At 41.9% G+C, this 17,516-nt stretch overlaps 1 non-coding gene across 1 annotated transcript; it reads right to left on the bottom strand.

Moving 5' to 3' along the window:
• Nucleotides 1-12,686: 12,686 nt before the first annotated feature.
• On the bottom strand, nucleotides 12,687-12,793 carry LOC145949438 (small nucleolar RNA R71). Its single transcript, XR_014427645.1, has one exon. It is a non-coding gene; the product is annotated as a small nucleolar RNA R71 (small nucleolar RNA).
• Between the last annotated feature and the right edge of the window lie 4,723 nt (nucleotides 12,794-17,516).

The following is a 17,516-nucleotide window of genomic DNA, read 5'->3' on the forward strand; positions in this document are numbered from 1 at the left end:
GGAGGGAGCGAGCGGTCTTGTAGAGGGAGGGAACGCCAAAACGCTTCCCAATTTCTGTCAAGATATATAAAAAAGCACGTTTCAAAGGTTTATCTCTTTAAAGTCCCTTCTTTTACCGCTTTCTGTGTGTACATATTTAAACTGTCATCATGTAGATAGTTAATTTATAATTGCTTAGAATAAATAGGGGTAATTTAGTAATTTCGCACTATTATTTTTAAATAATCTGTCATAGGGAACCCGAAAGGGGCGCTGTGGGGTGCTAACACCTTCCCCACGCGTAACCGACTCCCTTACCCGACTCTGGTTGTAATGGCCGAAGTCGATTTTTGAATCGATTGCCTTAAACCTCTTTTTCCAATGTTTTGAGTAAAACATTGGTGGCGACTCCATGAACCCTTCCATTTTATGAAAACCGCTAATCCATGGAGGGTCCCGCTTGGGATTAACATGGATTGGTGAGCCTTTTAATAAAATTGCTCGTTTGACAAGGTCTCAGTTTGAGAATAAGTCATTCTAGCAATCCATATTTTTAAACAAATAAAAGAGTCCAACCATCCTTCGCGAATGCCGAAAGCCCGTTTCGGGCCGGTGGCGACAGATGGCGACTTCACTGGGGAAGTTTCAAGAGTCAGTCCCATTTAGTGACAGATTATTTTTAACAAATAATAGTTAAAATTACTTCATTACCCCTTGATTGTATGATAACATGCTTTATTTATATGGCTTTAATAACTGTTGTATGTTAAATTTTTGCAATTGTTTGAAATAAAAACTGCACACAAACCTTTGCACACAACAGTTCCCTCTATACCCGGGGGCATGAGTGGTAAGCCATAGGGAGTGGATGTTAGTACGGCCGGTTGTCGAATGGGTCTATAGGTGCCCGTAGGCCGTTGTCGGAAAGCATCACTCAAGGTGATAACCATGAACTCGAGTCCGACAGTGCGTTGGAGCTTTCCATCGACTTACGACGAGAGGAATTGGGTCCCTATAATGGGGGCACCTTGGGGGCCTCAGACCGGTGAGAACAGTTAGAACCACCTTGAATATGCACTTTTCTGCAGGATACCCCTACCTCGTGATTCGCTCGTGACTGTTCGTGGATGAGTGAATTGTTTGTGCAGTTTTATGTGACATTGTATGAGCATACATTGCACCTTTTAAACATACAACATTCCTTTTTAAATAATAAGAATAAATAGAAATAAAGATCTTCTAGTACATGGTGTTAACATCTACCTTCATTGCATTCATATAGGTAGTTTCCCTTTTCACCCAAAAAATACAAAAAAGATACAAAATATCCAAAAGAAAAAATATGTATTTATCCAAACCAAGCAATATCATGCATCATCTTAGGAAAATCCCAAAACTTGATAATGCTTAGTTGAATAAACACTATGCATGCATATTCATCTCCATCATCTCATATCATGCATTGTATTGTAGAATATGGAGAGGTCTAAGGAGATGCATGGGCAGTTGAAGAAAGTAGACTTCTTGTTATACCATGCTGAGAGGTTGGATCACCTCTGTACTTTGATGCCAAAAGAGGCTCGCGTCAAGTTTGAGAAATCATATGGACGAGTCCTCGACTTGATGAAGATCTGTGTGGATCCAGCATTTCTGAGAGCACTGGTTCACTTCTGGAGTATCGATTTGCACTGCTTCGAGTTCCCCCAGTTTGACCTAGTTCCTACTCTCGAGGAGTACGAACTCATGCTACGATGGCCCAAATCAGCCGGGGTCTATATCTTTCATGACAACCATGTGGCCGTAGAGAGAGTTGCCACTCAGGTCAAATTACCATCACGATCAGCTGCCTTAGTGGGGAACGGCAGTATTAAAGGTTGGAAGCTTGCTATGATTGAGGACCACCTTTCTTTCTTGGCTGGTGAGGGAGATTGGTTAGCTTTCAACAAGACTCTAGCGTTAGCTGTGTTTGGGATGATCCTATTCCCCTTTCACGCTAACACAGTGGACCATGCTGCGATGGACGCTTTCTTCGCTTGGGACGTACACATGAAGAGTCCCGTGCCTGCTATTCTTGCCGACACCTTGCTCTCTGTTCATCTGTCTCAACAGAAGCAAGGAAAAATCATCCGATGCTGCACCTCCTTGCTGTATGTGTGGAGCATCACTCATTTCTATGCCTCTAGTCATATGGGGACCTTGCCCGACCCTTTGAGGAGTTTTTCGAAAATTCCCGTACGCCGCCAATATGCTTCTGAGTGGAAGGAAGAGATGGAACAGTGGAGTATCGAGCACTTCACGTGGGTTTGCCCTTGGTTCCGTCCAAGCCATGTATTGATGAGATGCGGCAGTTATCCAAGCATACCATTGATAGGCCTCAGAGGTTGCATAGCCTACTCACCTAGATTGGTTATGAGGCAACTGATGAGGACTCAGACCATTCCTACTATAGAGGAGCTTGGAGGGTTGTGTTTCTCCTTCGATTCCGAGCATCAGAAGGACATGCACGCTGTCATGAGAGCGTGGGAGAGACCAACCTATGAGGGAGATCTCGAGCTTGGAAAGCCTCGGGAATCCGTCTCCATTGATTATGAGAAATGGAGGAGCGAGAGGGGAGTGCCTCAACCATCCACTTCTTGTGCAACCACAGCAACAAGGAAGGTGTTGCAAGAGCAAGTCGACGCCTTGACCAAGAAACTGGAAATCATGGGAGCTCAGATGAGAGTTCTTGAAGAGAAAAATGAAGAATCCAGTTTTACTATTGATGGTCTTCAAAGGCAATGCAAGAAGAAAGACCACGAGATAGAGCGGCTCAAGGATGATTGTGCTAACCTCAATGAGGAGGCTACTCGGGCACCCAAAATGCCAAAGGTTGAACCGAGTAGTCAACTCCAAGAAGTCAACATGAAGATAGCACACCTTGAGGCCGAGTATTCAAAACAGGCACAGTTGATCAAGGATATGCAAGACGATCTGCTTTTGACTCGATCCGATGCGCAACAATGGCGGGAAGTTGTTCAACGACAAGCCGCAAACCTTTCCGACTTCCGCAAAAAGGAAAGGGAAGGATTGGCACAAATGGCCAAACTCCAAGAGGAGAAGGATCGGGCCGAGGATGAGCTTAATGAGCTGCAGGCCATGATCAACTATCATATACAAAAAGCGAAAGATGCTCAGAAAATCAGTGATGATATGAGCCAAGCGGTCCATACTCAGATTGAAGCAATGGGCCGCCATGTGGAGGAAGCCGAAGATGAATGGCAAAGACATATGAACCCACCTGTGGGTTTTTACCGGCTTTTCTCTTTTTGTAAAAAGTTGCTTCAAAGCATTGTATAAAAGTTGTACACTTTCTTCAATTAATAAAAATTGTATTTTTTGCCTTTGCATCTCATTAGTCATTCATTTGCATTTATCTCTCCCGGTAATTTAATAATAAATATTAATAAAAAGAAAGAAATAATCGATGCGTATGTTCAGAATGGATCGCACGCCATTGGTAATTAAATGCAAGCCAACAACTGCACACACGGCGACTCCGTTGTTGGTAATCAAGACGAATAAAGGGGAAGGTCCAACACCATTAAGGATTACTGCTCCAAGACCTTTCCCCTACGAATCAAATAAGGCTGTGCCGTGGATATACGACATTCATTCTTCTGCCGACAGCGATATCTTCAACATCGCTGGACTTGGGGGCATGACTAGGAGTGGAAGGATCTACACTCCCGAAGATCTGCACGACAAAGCTCCCAAGAATAAAGGAAAAGAAAAGGAGAAAACCGAGGAAGATAGAGAATCCGAGGAGGAGACTGATGAGCTGTTAAAAATCATCAAACAAAGCGAATATTCCATTGTGGATCAACTTCATAAGACACCAGCAAAGATCACTTTGTTGTCGTTGATCCTAAGCTCCGAACCGCATCGGCAAACTCTGTTGAAAGTCTTGAACGAGGCATATGTGTCGCATACTATCTCCCAAGACAAATTTGAGGGGATTGTTAGTCACATCACGGCTAATGATCACCTCTCTTTCACCGATGAAGAGATCCCCGCTGAGGGACCGAACCACAACAAGCCCTTGCACATCTCTGTAAAGTGCAAGGAGTATCACATCGCAAAGGTCTTGGTGGATAATGGATCTTCCTTGAACGTAATGCCAAAGAGAACGTTCGACCAAATGACAATCAAGGGAGTCCAAATGCGCCCGAGCAACATGATCGTTCGAGCTTTCGACGGCTCTAAAAGAGAAGTGGTGGGAGAAATCAGTCTTCCAATCCAAATTGGGCCCACTATCTTTAATGTCGAATTCCAAGTAATGGATATTACTCCTGCATACAGCTGTCTCCTCGGCCGACCTTGGATTCATGATGCGAAAGCTGTACCCTCTACGCTCCACCAGAAAGTCAAGTTCATAGTGGGTGACAAACTGGTGACCGTACAAGCTGAAGATGACATACTCATCAGCAAGCCATCCAACATACCTTATGTGGATGCAGCAGAGGAAGCTTTAGAAACCGCCTTCCAAGCATTGGAGATCGCCAATGTTGAGACATTTCCTCGAGAAATGAAGAAGGTAGCCCATATGTTCACCAAGAATGGATACTTGCCGGGACAAGGACTTGGCAAGGACTCCCAAGGAATTCCGGAGCTACCCATTATCAAAGATAATCCGGGGAAACAAGGGTTAGGATACAACCCTAATAAAGATCAAAGGACGAAGAGGAATCAAGATCCTTCTCGACGTTCTTTAAGCCAGATCTTTAGGAAGGCCGGTTCACAAGCGTCAAGGCCGGTCGTCGTCATCAAGTGTTCTTCTCCTTCTGATAGGGATGTATAGACCTGATGACTATTAGAGATTACTCCTCGGGGACAGCCCGACCCCCGAGCCTCGATAGGGCACATGTTTCCACTATGATTATAATAAAATCATTCTTCATTATTTCTTGTTGCTTCTTTTCTTGCTTACAATAAAATTCTAGACCGCATTATTTAACCCTGTTTGAATAAACATAAATGAGGTTAAAATCGTCTTAATAAAAATAAACCCGCATCTTTTTTATGTGGAAGTGTGTGACAACTTGGAGCACCTTTCCTTGGCCTCAATAAGTGCCGTCATGGATAAAAAGAAATCCATTCAGGACAAAAATCCTAAAAAACAAAAAGCTCGGCAGGAAACCCAAAAAGGGGACTGCGCAAAAATAAGAGCAAAAGACCCGCTAGGAATCCCACAAAAGGGTGACCTAGGCAAAAATTAGGGTTACAAAATAATGAACAAAAACAAAAGCCCGCTAAAACTCCACAAATGGGTGTTTTAGGCAAAAGTTAGGGCAATCGAAAAACAGAATAAATCCATGATGGTACCACCAACTAAATTCAACAAAGGGGCTCAAGAAAAGCTATCCAAGTTATCAAATCACAAATGTTAATAACCAAGACGTGCTTAACTTCATAAGTGTTTAATCAAACAAGCCTAAACACTTAAGCCTACCATTGGCCAAGCCATTCTTACAAAATCCATTTTTCAAAAAATAAATAATCCCTTCTAAAACACAAACTTTTGAAAATATATCCTTTCCTTCTTTTCTCTCTTGTCCCAACGATTTTTTAATAATCTAGTGGAAACATGGAGATATAGTGGTCAATAGGAGGGTTGACACATCTTCTAAAGGAAGGGAAAGATCATTGGGTTGATGACACAAAAAACAAATATGCATCATTCCTCGGTCATAAAAGTCGGCAGCGCACAGTCCGTCTGGAGGAATGGCAAAATCCAAGCAAAAAACGCATCGGTTAATTCTTTTGAAAAATGAATCAAATAGAATTAGGTGCATCATACTACATACATGCATACAGATGATAGGTGTACTAGAAGATCACTTATTCTCTGTTTATCTTAAAAAAAAAAAAAAAAAAAAAAAAAAAAAATTTAATACGCTCGTATTGGTCCCAATACGGCCGTATTAAGACGACCGTTGAAGCAACCTTTCAGCTTCAATACGGGCGTATTGAATTTAACACGGGCCGTATTGGTTGCCAAAATTGCCCAATAACGGCTACACCAATACGGCCGTATTGAATCAATACGGGACGTATTGGCGAAAATTTGTCTATAAATAAGCGTTTTCCTTCTCATTTTTGCATTCCAATCTTCATTCCTCTGCATCCTGCTTGTGAGTGAACCCCAAGAAGAAACCTCAGAAATGGCAGAATCATCTAGAAAGAGGCAGAGGGCCCCAGCTCGACGTGAGATGACAGACAGACATCAGGAACGGCTGCAGCTCATAGAGTCATTCACCTTCGAGCCATCGAGGGCGCTCGACTTCGACATTCTCCGTACAGTGGGCTTGGAGGATGAAGTCCAAGGCTACTTCGACAGTATAGGATGGGGATTCCTCCTTGATCCCCCTTCTCACCTGTACTTGACGGCGACGAAGGAGTTTCTGGCCACTGTCGGCGTTACTGAGTCGACAAACAGTTTTGGGGAGGCTGTCTGCTCAGTTGACTTCTGGATGAACCAGGGGTACCGCTCACTGACGTTGGACGAGTTCAACGTCCAGGCAGGATTTTTCAGCAGGACTGATCAGCTGGCATATCGAGATGCTATATGCGAGTGGCCTGATCAGTGGACCCCGGTCGACATGTGGAGAGCGATCACAGGCCACGAAGACTATCATGCCGGGGTGAAGGGCACCCGGCTCCCGAACGCTCTTCGGATCTGTCACAAGATCCTCACCAGCACCATCCATGGCAGGTGGAAGAGCCCCGAGTCGGTGACACGGCCGGATTTATTAGCATTATACTGCATGGCCACCAGTCGGAGGGCCAACCCCGGATACTTCTTCCTCGAGCACGTTAAGAACTTGGGGGCACGAGAGGGAGGATCTAGGCAGGGATACATCCTGGTTGCCCCACTCCTCTCACGGCTTGCGGAGACTTGGGGATGCCCAGACGGCGTAGAGCCAGGGCCATTGGCACCGAAGCCAATTAATGCCTCCACCTTGATCAGTATGAAGATCATAGCGAGGTCAGGAGGGAGGTATGTACGAGCGGACGGCCCCGATGCCTTCGCCGAGCTCTTCAATGACGTTGATCTTCAGGGCGACGGCAGCCCACAGCCAGAGGCCGGCACCTCACAGTCGGATAGGGCCTACTTTGATGCCCGCTTTGACGCTTTATAGCAAAGCATCGATACTCAATTCGATGCTTTTCAGCACAGTATCGGCGCATGGCAGCAGAGCACCGATACTCGACTGGACACTTTGGTGCAGGGGTTCGACAACCTCTCGGTCTGGATGCACCGCCAGTTCCCCGCTCCTCCACAGGACCCGCCGGCAGAAGAATGAAGATCGGCTTTCTTTTTCCTATTTTTATGTATTTGTTTGAATGGGCTGCGTCCCATCATTTCCCTTGTACAAAATTTCATGTTTATTTAATGAATGAAATTTTTCACTCTTTGAGTCTAAATCTTTTAGCACTTTTATTTCTGTACAACAAAAGCCAAAATCAACAAAAAAAGGCAAAATACAGAAAAAAGCCAAAATCAAAAAAGGCAAAAATATAGAAAAAGCCAAAATCAAAAAAGGCAAAAACACAGAAAAAGCCAAAATCAACAAAAAGGCAAAATACAGAAAATCCAACAAATTGTACAGAATAATTGAGCCTGGAGAGGCTTGCTGAAATAATACTCCCACAGAATAATTAAGCCTGGAGAGGCTTGCCGAAATAATACTCTCCAAAAGACGTTTCAACTCGCATTCTCGGGCTGAACAAAAAACCAATTCATCATACAGAATAATTGAGCCTGGAGAGGCTTGCCGAAATAATACTCCCACAGAATAACTGAGCCTGGAGAGGCTTGCCGAAATAATACTCCCCAGAGATATTTTAGCTTTCACCCTTGGACCAAATTTCCCAGTGAAAGCTATCAAGGCCAGATCATCGAAATTCCCGAACGGAAGCATGATCCAAACAAAATATCCAAGTCAAAGGACTTAAACTTCTTCAGCGGAAGATAGCTTTCCAACTCAAACAAAGAGTGAAGCTAAGCCTGAAGAGGCTTTCTAAATAATACTCTGGGATACATAAGATCCCCAAATCCCCAGTCGCCTACTCAAGAGGCACCCTTACAAAAGGAGAAAAATAAAAAAAATAAATATAAATATTCCCCAAGCGGAATTCGGCATCTAGCCAAACCACTAAACATCAAGATGATTTGCCTAACAGAAGAGGTCAATCAAAAATCAACATCCAGAATCCCCAGCGGATAATAGCCTACACAGAGGCGACAAAAATCAAAAAAACCCAAAAGAGACACCCGAATAAGGATAACCGGGATACTCCACAACGTCGAAAGGACGACAGCCAATCATAAGGCACCGCTCACATCAGAAAGAGCATCTTTGTGTCTACACCCCAGGGAAACAGAAATTCCTCAATGGGCACCAACTATGCAAAGGAAAGTTGGGACACAAGAACCTATGAGTAACTGCACATCCCCTAGACGGATCCCTGCGTTATCCAGCCCTCAGCGGCACCAAAATCAAAATCAAATCGTCGAAACAGCATCGTGGACTGTGGAGACAAAGTCATCACAAATCCCTGGAGAGGGCAAACTCACGCTACCCAGATGTCCAGAGCACCGAGGTATGCACAGAGCCTGGAGAGGCAATACTCAGCTACCCCGAGGTTGTCAAGAACACGGAGGTAAAGCCTGGAGAGGCGATACTCACAACTTCCAGCTCGGGCGTCGAGTGAAGTTGAGCCTGGAGAGACGGTACTCACAGCTTTCAGCTTGGGCGGCAAGCGAAGCTAACCCTGGAGAGGGCAAACTCAACTGCCTAGGATGTTAGAAGCACCGAAGCAGAGCCTGGAGAGGCGGTACTCACAGCTTCCAGCTTGGGCGGCAAGCGAAGCTAACCCTGGAGAGGGCAAACTCAACTGCCTAGGATGTCAGAAGCACCGAAGCAGAGCCTGGAGAGGCGGTACTCACAGCTTCCAGCTTGGGCGGCAAGCGAAGCTAACCCTGGAGAGGGCAAACTCAACTGCCTAGGATGTCAGAAGCACCGAAGCAGAGCCTGGAGAGGCGGTACTCACAGCTTCCAGCTTGGGCGGCAAGCGAAGCTAAGCCTGGAGAGGCGGTACTCACAACTTCCAGCTCGGGCGTCGAGTGAAGTTGAGCCTGGAGAGGCGGTACTCACGCTACCAGAGTGTTCAGAAGCACGGAGGTATGCAGCTTCCGGCTCGGGCGACGAGCGAAGCAAAGCCTGGAGAGGCTACTCAGCAATTTTCCACCGGAAGACACTACAAGTCGAAAGGATGGCCTTATTCCCCGGACAATTGGGTCAACTCCTTTACTTATCAACCGGTACACTAAAAGGCCGTTTGACTAAGTAAAGGGGGGGCAGCTGTAGACCCCTAAAATTGTCCGGGTCGGAAATAAGACTCGAAGACTCTCGAAGATCAAAGGAAAGTCAGCCGGAAGGACTCCTGGAAGACCCTGGAAGACCCTAGGATGACAATCTGTAGGTTTAGAGGTCTTAGAGTAGCAAAAAATAAGAAAGTGGAGGGAATGAAGCCCAATACGGCCTCCCAAAAGTTCAGTACGGCCGTATTGAACATTTTAAACTACAATACGGCCGCACTGAACTCAATACGGCCGTATTGAAGTTTCTGAACTTCAATACGGCTGCACTGAACTCAATACGGCTGCACTGAACTCAATACGGCTGCACTGAACTTCAATACGGCTGCACTGAACTTCAATACGGCCGTATTGAGGTTTTTTGAACTTCAATACGGCCGTATTGAATTCAATACGGCCGTATTGTAGTTCAAAACTTCAATACGGACCGTATTGACCCCCAGAGGCCGTATTGCGCCTCATCCCTATAAATATGACGTCAATGGGACGTCATTCTACACTTTTACACTGAGTTTTAACCCTCTTCTTGAGTATTCTGGGTTTTTTTGAGCAGTGCTCTGCCTAGAAATCACTCGGAGAGTTGATCCGACGAAGTTCTTGAGTCACGAGCCATTTGCTTGAGTCTCGAACCTAGTCGAAGGGAAATCCTCCGGATTTCCATAGTTAAAATTTTATAGGAGGGAGCGAGCGGTCTTGTAGAGGGAGGGAACGCCAAAACGCTTCCCAATTTCTGTCAAGATATATAAAAAAGCACGCTTCAAAGGTTTATCTCTTTAAAGTCCCTTCTTTTACCGCTTTCTGTGTGTACATATTTAAACTGTCATCATGTAGATAGTTAATTTATAATTGCTTAGAATAAATAGGGGTAATTTAGTAATTTCGCACTATTATTTTTAAATAATCTGTCATAGGGAACCCGAAAGGGGCGCTGTGGGATGCTAACACCTTCCCCACGCGTAACCGACTCCCTTACCCGACTCTGGTTGTAATGGCCGAAGTCGATTTTTGAATCGATTGCCTTAAACCTCTTTTTCCAATGTTTTGAGTAAAACATTGGTGGCGACTCCATGAACCCTTCCATTTTATGAAAACCGCTAATCCATGGAGGGTCCCGCTTGGGATTAACATGGATTGGTGAGCCTTTTAATAAAATTGCTCGTTTGACAAGGTCTCAGTTTGAGAATAAGTCATTCTAGCAATCCATATTTTTAAACAAATAAAAGAGTTGATGTTGTGTATTTTACTCGTATTTTAGCACTTTAATTCACAAGAATTCATAGCATAATCATGCATATCTTTCATGTTTTTAATAAATTTTTATATCATTTTCCTATTTTATGCTTTTCTTGGTATGTGTTGTGTTTTCTCTGAGCAGGATCAAGATTTAAGAATTAAAGAGGAAATGCTGAGCTACAGGGAAAATCACGGCCGTGATTCTAAATCACGCTCGTGATTCACCATAGAAAATCACGGCCGTGACTCCCAATCACACCCGTGAACGCCACTGACCCTTCATAGATGTGCTCCAGAGAAGATCACGGTCGTGATTCTCAATCACGCCCGTGATTCACTTCGCGTCGATTTGGTGAATGAATGTGCTCCAGAGAAGATCACGGTCGTGATTCTCAGTCACGGCCGTGATTCACTTCGCGTCCCAGCTTTTTAAGTTTTATGTTTTATTTTTATTTTTGTAATTTTTATCTTGGTAGTTTTACCTTTTTACCCTTTTAGGTTATAAATTAGATGAGGTTAGCCTAGAACAGTACTTTTGTTTTCGGAGACAGTTTTTTAGTTTTTGACACTTAGAGAAGGTTGGGCGCCTGTGCCATCGACTCTAAGGTTTGCTTTTCTTTTATTCTTCTTTTCTTGGAGAACTACTATGAACTCCTGTGAGTAGTTTCCCTTTTTCTGGGATCAGGGCTTAGCCTCTGAGAACCTCTTTATTAATGCATTATTCAGTTTCTTAATTTTATTCCAATTCTTGATTTGTTCTTTTATATTTTATATATGAACTTTAACATTATTGTTTTCATAATAACATTAATTAAGGATGAACTGAGAGGAGAACTTGATTATAATTATGATAAACAATTAATCTTAATTTTCATAATCATAGATAATTAGGGATGAACTGAGAGGAGAACCTAATTATCGGAACCTAAAGGAACAGACTTGAGTGTTAAATCACGAGAGTTGATTTAAGCTTTCGAGGAGTAATAGATTAACAAAGATCTTAATGGGTTTAATTGAACGTAATTACCACGAGAGTAGGGATTAATTTTAATTAAACACGTCCTCGTAGCCTGAGAAGGTGCAAGGATTAAATTAGGTTAAGACTACCTTCAAGATGGAATAGAATTAATTAATGAAAATAATAATTCAATATTGTTGGAACTCTTTGTGCGAACCCTAGATTCCCGGAAATCTCCTTATCTTATCTTAAAGTTTTATCTTATTCATTAATTGCATTACTATCTCTTTTACCAGCGAATCTGATCTTATCATCTCAAAACAAACATTCTATCTGTTTTAAAATTCAAATTAAAATACTAGTAATTCTAGGTCAAACACGTAGTCCCTGTGATTCGATATTTATTACTTGACGACAACCGTACACTTGCGGTTTTCCATACAACAAGTTTTTGGCACCGTTGCCGGGGACTACGTCTCTTGATTTAAATTACAATTATTTTAATTCGAATTTAAAAAAAAAAAAAATATTTAAATAAATAAATAATTTTTTTTTAGTGTTTACTTCTCCAATTCAGATTTCACGGGTCACTTTTTTTTTTTTTTTTGCAGTGCCTTAGGGTTAATGCAAAAGAGATCTCTACGTCTTGGGAAACCAACACCACTTGATCCTGAGATTGAAAGAACTTTCCTGAGAAGGAAAAGAAACCTTTCTAGAGAATTTGACATGGCTGCACAACGAGATAATTTACCGCTTCGGGATTACTCTGCACCCATAGCTCGTGGGATACCTGGAGGGGAGATGCAAACTGGAGCTACTGTACCAGCTTCTCTGGTGAATATGCTCAAACAGAACACCTTTGGAGGACTACCATCAGAAGATCCTAATGACCACTTAGAGGGGTTCTTGGAAATCTGTGAGACCCAGCAATTTGATGATGAAGTTTCTGATGGAATGCGACTCCGCTTATTCTCACTCACCTTGAGAGATAAGGCAAAGGTGTGGCTAAGAACAGTGCCTAGAGAAAAGATAGCAACTTGGGAATTATGTGAAAGAGCTTTTCTAGAGAAATTCTTTCCTCCTTCTAAAACTAAAGAATTGAGGAAGAAAATCACTAATTTCCAACAAGGCACTGGAGAAACTATTTATGAAGCATGGGAGCGGTTCAAAGGATATCTTCAAGCATGCCCACAACATGGCTTCAACCGTTGGCTTACCATCCAATTTTTCTTTGAAGGATTGGACCAACAAAGCACCATGATATTAGACTCAGCAGCTGGAGGATCTTTCATGGGGAAACCTATTAATGACTGCATGATTATTTTGGAAAATGTAGCCTCAAATCACAGCCAATACAGTGAAAGAGAAGTCACAGCAAGGAAAGGAACTCCGGGGCGATATGAAGTGAACAATATTGAGTTACTCTTAGCAAAATTTGATACTCTTAATCAAAGATTAGACAAGATGGAAAAAGCTAAGGTTAATTCAGTGGCTACAAATCAAGTATGTGACCTTTGTAGGGAACAAGGGCACACTGCAGTAGATTGTACCTCAATTTTTACTGGAGAAAAAGAAGATACTACTGAACAGGTGGTAGCTTCTCATAATTTCTATGACACTCCTCGAAGAGAGAAGAGTAATCCATATTCCAACACATACAACCCTGGTTGGAAGAATCATCCTAACTTTTCTTGGAAGAATAACCCAGTTCAAGGAACTAGCAATCAGCAACCTAATTTCCGTCCGTCCAATCACTTCATTAATGGGGAAGGAAATCCAGTACAGACACCCTCAATTCAACAAAGTGTTTCAAGATTAGAAAACCTTATGGAGAATTTTGTCACTAATCAAAAACAGACCAATGATTCAATGGCAAATTCTATTCAAAACCTTGCTGTCAAGGTTGAGAATATTACTCTCCACAACAAGATGCTGGAAAATCAAATTGCACAGTTGATGCCTAGTTCAAACAATTTTCCAGGTAAGTTCCCAGGTAAAACAGTTGCAAACCCAGCTGAAAATGTTAATGCTGTTACTTTAAGGAGTGGGAAGAAATTAGACAGACCTGTGTCTAATCAAAATGATAATATTGAGATTGAGGAAGACGCTTCTCCTATGGTTGAAAAACCTGAAAAGGAGAGATTAGAAAAAGAAAAAGTATCTTCATCAAAGCCTCAAACTGTTTATCACCCCCCAATTCCTTTTCCTCAAAGGTTAGCAAGGACTAAACTTGATAGACAATTTGAAAAATTTTTAAATATGATCAAACAAGTGTATGTAAACATTCCATTTGTAGAAGCTCTACAACAGATGCCTACATATGCTAAATTTCTTAAGGATCTTTTAGCTAACCGAAGGAAATTGGATAATAGAGAGACTGTTACATTGATCCATCATAATTTGCCCAAAAAACTTAAGGATCCTGGTAGTTTCTCTATACCTTGTCTCATTGGAAATCTAAGGTTTGAAAAAGCCTTATGTGACCTTGGGGCAAGTATCAGTTTAATGCCTTTATCAATTTGCAAGAAATTAGATATGGGAGAATTAAAGCCTACAGCAATGTCAATCCAGTTAGCAGATAGATCTATAAAATATCCCATAGGAATTTTAGAAGATGTTCCAGTTAAGATAGGTAAATTTTTAATTCCGGGAGATTTTGTTGTTTTAGAAATGGAGGAGGACAAACAAATACCAATCATACTAGGTAGACCATTTTTGGCTACAGCAGGCGTGATAGTAGATGTCAAACATGGAAAATTGTCCTTATCCATTAATGATGAAACAATGGAATTTAATATTGCTAAATCTGTTAGACAACCTTCTCTTGAAAATATTTGCTGCAGGGTTGATATATTGCCTAAAGACATGGAGGAAGAAGTCATGAGATCTATTTTGAGGGATCCCTTGGAGAATTTTCTAGTTGGAGGAAAGCACATAGATCTTGAGGGGATTCAACCTAATTATGCTTGCTTGATCGATTCAAGTCCCCCGTGTAAAGAAAAAGATCCTCTAGTAGAAAGTCTTCTTGAGTCTTCAACAGATTGGGGTTAGGAGGATATAGGATGTACGCATTTCATTCATTTATTCCAAAAAAAAAAAAAAAATAATAATAATAATAATAATAATAATAAAATAAAATTTCAGAGTTCCAGAGAGAATCACGACCGTGATTATAAATCTCGGGCGTGATCTTCTCTGGAAAATTTTTGGAAAACCCCAGAGAGAATCACGACCGTGATTATAAATCACGGGCGTGATCTTCTCTGGAAAATTTTTGGAAAACCCCAAAGAGAATCACGACCGTGATTATAAATCACGGGCGTGATCTCCTCTGTTTGAATTTTTGAAAACTCACAAAGAGAATCACGGCCGTGATTTCTAATCACGCCCGTGATTCCCTGCTGACGCTCAACAGATACAACCCGTGATTTTTGAAATTCCCCTTTCCCTTATATATTCTTCCCCCTCCTTTTACATTCTCACTTCTCTCAAACTTACGAACTCTGCCCATTCTCTCTTTTCTTCTCTCCCAAACCCTAGCTTCTCACTTCTTCTTCCTCTTCTTCCCTCCTCCTCCCACATTCACTCCTTCCGTTCATCCATGGCTCCCAAGCGCACCCGTACCGTTGGTTCGTCCTCCACCGCTTCCGATACCCACAGTTACGAGGAAGAAGCAAGTGAAATTCCGCACCTTCCTCCGAGGTTCTATCGGAACGATGAACAGCGTGAGCGGAACGAGGTATTACGCTTCCGCACTATCCATCCTACCAGGTATCTCGACTTCCCATTTATTCGTAAGTTGGGTTTACGTGCTGATATCAATTTCATGTTAACTAACATTGGGTGGACAACCTTTGCTACCATGCATAATGATGTTGTTTATCCTCGACTAGTTCTTGAGTTCTTGAGCTCTCTCCACACGGAAATATTATCTGGGCCAAATTGTTCTGAAGGTTTGATTTCTTTCCGTATGTTTAACCAAGAACACGAATTAACCCTGGCTCAGTTCAATAATATTTTTGGATTTCCCACTGGAGGGAGCACGAGAACCCCAAGTTCTTTCAACCCTGGTTCTTTTTGGTATAGTTTGACAGGTACAAGTAATTGGGTCGCTGGAAAATGTAATTCCTCTACTTTCCGCCATCCCGCCATCCGTATTATGCACCGCTTTATTGCCTCTACTGTTTTGGCCCGAGGTGATTCTGAAGGAAAGGTTCGTTTGAGCGACCTTTTACTTTTATGGGCTATGATGGAAAACAGAGAGGAGCCTATTGATTCTGGCAGTCATTTGGCACGACAGTTCCAGAGTATTTCCAATACCAGCCACGGTGCGATTGTGAATGGCGGCCTCATTACCACTATAGCCAAACACCTTGGCTATCACGCTTGGCTGGACCAGTTAGAACCACTCCCTAGAAGCCGTACTATTAATTTTGCTACCTGCTCTTCTATGAACTGCATTGCGAAAGATGAAGATGATAAATACTACTTTGTAGTAACCCAGTCGGGAGTGCACCACCAGTTACCAAATCCAACATACACCGTGAAGAACCGGGCTACACGGCAGTTTCCACTGGAGCCATTAGAGGACCTACCTCCAGCAGCTGAGGAAGCGGCTCCTGCAGATGAGGAAGCAGCTCCTGAACAACCCCCTCTACATCCTGGACCTGAGGTGGACAATGCTGCTATCCTGGCAGCTATTCAATCAATGGATAACCGGCTGAAACAAATGGATGAACGCCAGCAGCATTATAATTACATGGTTGATCAAATGTATCAATGGCACATTCAACGGTATCCAGATGATTTTCCACCACAGTGAGATCTTTCTTATTCCTTATTTTACTCTGATGCTTAGGGACAAGCATTCCTTTCTGTTGTGGGTTGGTTGCATATTCATGCATTTTATAATTTTGTCAAAATAATCTATCATGCATTCATTAGCTCTTTGCTTCGGGACAAGCAAATCTTTAAGTTTGGGGTTAGGAGGATGTACGCATTTCATTCATTCATGCAAAGTAAAAAAAATAAAAAAATAAAAAAATAAAAAAATAAAAAAATAAAAATAAAAAATCATGCATATATACATATTCAGTTAATCCCAGCTTGAATTTGTGTTTGAAAAGTAAATATTTTTAATGAAATTGTTCGTCTTTGAAAACACTGAATGTGATGAATTGAATCTTGAAGTCTCAGAACAAAAGGTTGAAAAATTAGCTGGTTTTGTGGCTAGCACTTGGTTCTTAGTATTGAGGCTTGAAATGATCGAGAATTATAAAAATAGTCTCTTGAAGATAAATTCTTTTTAATTCGTGCTTAAAAGCTTTTGGGGGGTAATAAAAAAAATAAAAAAATAAAAAAATAAAAAAATCACCTAGCACCCCTTTGAGGTCATAGGTTAGAGGGAGAATATTCTTAACCTTAGAAAACTAAGGGAACTAATTAGCTACTGGGGAATTGTTTAGTAAAATAGCTAGACCCCCTTTGAGGCTACGTGTTCTTGAAATTATCATCCTCTCTACACTGATTGGCTACTGGGGAAATGTTTTAGGTGAGACAAAAACAAAAATAAAAATATTACCCCTATTTGTGTCACAAGCATTGAAAAATTATTTCTGTTAAATTATCTTCGTTTGACTAATGAGCTTTACAAGATTTGACATCATGAAACTCTTAGAAACTAAGAGTTGGCGCTAGTAATGAAAGATTAAGATTCTAATTGGACCTTGTGAGACTAAGAGTGAAGATTTTAAATGCTCAGTTAATTCTTGATGATTTTTTTAAACAAATAAAAGAGTCCAACCATCCTTCGCGAATGCCGAAAGCCCGTTTCGGGCCGGTGGCGACATTCACAAAGATATTTTTTAAATAAAAATAACAAACAAGTGCCTAAAGTGTACAATTAATCAATGCTTGAAAACATAA

This window comes from Cajanus cajan, chromosome 6 (assembly GCF_000230855.2).
Source record: "Cajanus cajan strain Asha chromosome 6, NIPB_CcT2T_4, whole genome shotgun sequence".
In the NCBI taxonomy this organism is placed as follows: domain Eukaryota; kingdom Viridiplantae; phylum Streptophyta; class Magnoliopsida; order Fabales; family Fabaceae; genus Cajanus; species Cajanus cajan.